The following is a 3,799-nucleotide window of genomic DNA, read 5'->3' as shown; positions in this document are numbered from 1 at the left end:
TTTTATTAAATGTTTTAAAGACTTAAGTTGCCTATTTTATGGCGAATTAAATATATTATTTTTATTCTAAGTTGTTCATTTGAGTTAATATTTTACAAAGTTGAGTTTATTTAATTTTATTTCAATTTTAAGCTTTTGCATGCTTTAGTTAGTCTTCCGCTTGTAGTCAGCCAGGATGAGGGTTCGCTTGGGGACCAGCAATGGTCTTCGAGTGCCGGCCACGTCTAGGGTGTAGACTCGGGTCGTGACAATACTGCTAATAAGGAGAAGAGGAGACTAGCCCCCTACCTCTCCCAAAAGAAGTGCAACAATACTCGGCAACCTATTAACCTTCCATCATAATTTTTATTCTCCAAGCCTTTCTATCTAGAGTCATGTTTGCAGTAAGTTGAAATTGTGTCAGTCTTGTCTAATCACTTCCCCCAATTCTTTTCGGCCTACCTCTACTCTCCTAACTCATGCTACCACCAACATTTCACTCCTCCTTATTGGTGCATCCGCGCATCTCCTCTCCGCATTCATTTCAACCTCGCTTCCCTTATCTTGTCTGTTACGAAGGCACTCCCATCTTTGCCCTGTATAACTTTTTTCCTTATCATATCTCTTCTAATATGCCCACACATCTATTCAAGCATCCTCATCTCCGCTACCTTTATTTTCTGAACATGGGAGTACTAACTAGCCAGTACTCTGACGCATACGACAATGTTGGTTTAACTACCACTCTGTGGAAATTACCTTTAAGCCTTGGTCTAACCAATTGAATTTCATTACTGCCTAAAAATGTCTTTGATTCGTTTGGTTGGAGAGATTTTCTTACTGGCTTTAGCCTCATAATTTTCATTCTTGAAATCTAGCATTTAATTCTAATATCTATTTACAATGCCATATAGGAACTTACATAACTCAGTTATGCATCTATGAATTGTTTATTTATCCTCCTTATCCTTTTTCATTTGTTGTGTAGGTAACTTATTTTCATTCATTTGTTTATGTTGTGGTGATTCACAGGACTATGCTTATTGCTAATGCTGGGGACTCTCGAGCTGTATTAGGAAAATGAGGAAGAGCGATTGAATTATCAAAAGACCACAAACCAAACACTACTTCTGAAAAATTAAGAATTGAGAAACTAGGGGGAGTCATATATGATGGTTACCTTAATGGGCAACTCTCGGTTGCACGAGCTCTTGGTGACTGGCACATAAAGGGTCCTTAAGGTTCAAAGGTCCCTTTAAGCTCAGAACCAGAGTTGGAAGAGTTGGACCTGTCCGAAGAGGATGAGTTCTTGATAATGGGGTGTGATGGCTTATGGGATGTCATGAGTAGCTAGTACGCGGTAACTATCATGAGGAAGGAGCTCATGCTGCATAATGATCCCGAGAGATGCTCGAAGGAACTTGTTAGGGAGGCACTAAAGCGTAATATTTGTGATAATCTAACAATACTTGTGGTTTGCTTCTCTCATGATCCACCCCGCGAATTGAAGTTACAAGAACATAGAGGAAGAGAAGCATATCAGTTGAAGGTTTGGATCTTCTAAAAGGTGTCTTAAGTGACATATAAAGCAGACTTGTTGTATAGATGAATTAACCATTGTCATGGATTTTTCTGAGTTTTCTGCTGTCCATGTCAATGGTGGATACAAAAACAAAATGCTTTTGTAAGGATCCTCCAACAACTTAATTTTGATTTATTCAATTGTCACTGTAACTATCCTTGATTGAATGTGGCTGCTCTTCATAATAAGATTCATATGCTCACCAAATGGTTCCATCTCACTAACCAGCTTATACTTCTGTAAGGAGGTGTAATTTGAGCGTATCCGAGTACTAACTAGCCAGTACTCTGACGCATACGACAATGTTGGTTTAACTACCACTCTGTGGAAATTATCTTTAACCCTTGGTCTAACCAATTGAATTTCATTACTGCCTAAAAATGTCTTTGATTCATTTGGTTGGAGAGATTTTCTTACTGGCTTTAGCCTCATAATTTTCATTCTTGAAATCTAGCATTTAATTCTAATATCTATTTACTATGCCATATAGGAACTTACATAACTCAGTTATGCATCTATGAAATGTTTATTTATCCTCCTTATCCTTTTTCATTTGTTGTGTAGGTAACTTATTTTCATTCATTTGTTTATGTTGTGGTGATTCACAGGACCATGCTTATTGCTAATGCTGGGGACTCTCAAGCTGTACTAGGAAAATGAGGAAGAGCGATTGAATTATCAAAAGACCACAAACCAAACACTACTTCTGAAAAAATTAAGAATTGAGAAACTAGGGGGGAGTCATATATGATGGTTACCTTAATGGCCAACTCTCGATTGCACGAGCTCTTGGTGACTGGTACATAAAGGGTCCTTAAGGTTCAAAGGGCCCCTTAAGCTCGGAACCAGAGTTGGAAGAGTTGGACCTGTACGAAGAGGATGAGTTCTTGATAATGGGGTGTGATGGCTTATGGGATGTCATGAGTAGCTAGTACGCGGTAACTATCATGAGGAAGGAGCTCATGCTGCATAATGATCCCGAGAGATGCTCGAAGGAACTTGTTAGGGAGGCACTAAAGCGTAATATTTGTGATAAATCTAACAATACTTGTGGTTTGCTTCTCTCATGATCCACACCGCGAATTGAAGTTCCAAGAACATAGAGGAAGAGAATCATATCAGTTGAAGGTTTGGATCTTCTAAAATGTGTCTTAAGTGACATATAAAGCAGACTTGTTGTATAGATGAATTAACCATTGTCATGGATTTTTCTGAGTTTTCTGTTGTACATGTCAATGGTAGATACAAAAACAAAATGCTTTTGTAAGGATCCTCCAACAACTTAATTTTGATTTATTCAATTGTCACTGTAACTATCCTTGATTGAATGTGGCTGCTCTTCATAATAAGATTCATATGCTCACCAAATGGTTCCATCTCACTAACCATTTAAGTTGATATGCCAATAGGTATTTCTTCGTAGCAAATTTGATATCTCTGTTCCCACGAGGTAGTAGTAAGTTCTGCGTACACTCTACCCTCTTCAGACCCCAATTGTGGGATTTTTACTGGGGGTTTGAGTATGTTGTTGTTGTTATTGTTGTAGTGCATAATTACTTAAATTCTTATTCTTCTACAACAAAAATATGTAACCAAAAGAGGAAAGAGTTAAGTTTCTCTCATATTGACCAAGACTTTCTTGAGTTTGAATGTGGCTGCTCTTCATAATAAGATTCATATGCTCACCAAATGGTTCCATCTCACTAACCATTTAAGTTGATATGACATTAGGTATTTCTTCATAGAAAATTTGATATCTCTGCTTCCACGAGGTAGTAGTAAGTTTTGTGTACACTCTACCCTCTCCTCTGACCCCACTTGTGGGATTTTACTGGGGTCTGAGTACGTTGTTGTTGTTGTTATTGTTATAGTGCATTTTACTTAAAATCCTTATTCTTCTACAACAAAAAATATGTAACCAAAAGAGGAAAGAGTTAAGTTTCTCTCATATCGACCAAGACTTTCTTGAGTTTGAAATAAGCGGCAAGAAGCCAGAGCGTAGCAGCTGCACGAAAGTCGATCCCCTAAGTCGTTGTCCCTTAGCGCATCCCTTTTCTTGTAGGATTGCTAATGCGCGACCTTATGCTTTCTTCTGCTCTGATAAATATTTGTAACAAAATAACAAAGTTTAGGAAAATATCATATTTAATGTAATGATATCCACAAGGAAAAACTATAAATTATAATTTCAGATTAGTTGGTGTAGCATTAGCATATATGAATATGTTAATATTCAAT

General features: G+C 37.5%; 2 pseudogenes; both read left to right on the top strand.

Moving 5' to 3' along the window:
- LOC102596551 (probable protein phosphatase 2C 47) overlaps positions 1-1,566 on the top strand; it is a 2,419-nt pseudogene extending 853 nt beyond the window's left edge.
- Positions 1,567-1,601: 35 nt separating this feature from the next.
- LOC102596220 (probable protein phosphatase 2C 47) lies at positions 1,602-2,727 on the top strand (annotated as a pseudogene).
- Positions 2,728-3,799: the final 1,072 nt, after the last annotated feature.

The sequence above is a fragment of the Solanum tuberosum genome, unplaced genomic scaffold (genome assembly GCF_000226075.1).
Source record: "Solanum tuberosum cultivar DM 1-3 516 R44 unplaced genomic scaffold, SolTub_3.0 scf01210, whole genome shotgun sequence".
In the NCBI taxonomy this organism is placed as follows: Eukaryota; Viridiplantae; Streptophyta; class Magnoliopsida; order Solanales; family Solanaceae; genus Solanum; species Solanum tuberosum.
This window is presented reverse-complemented; position numbering and strand designations above follow the sequence as displayed.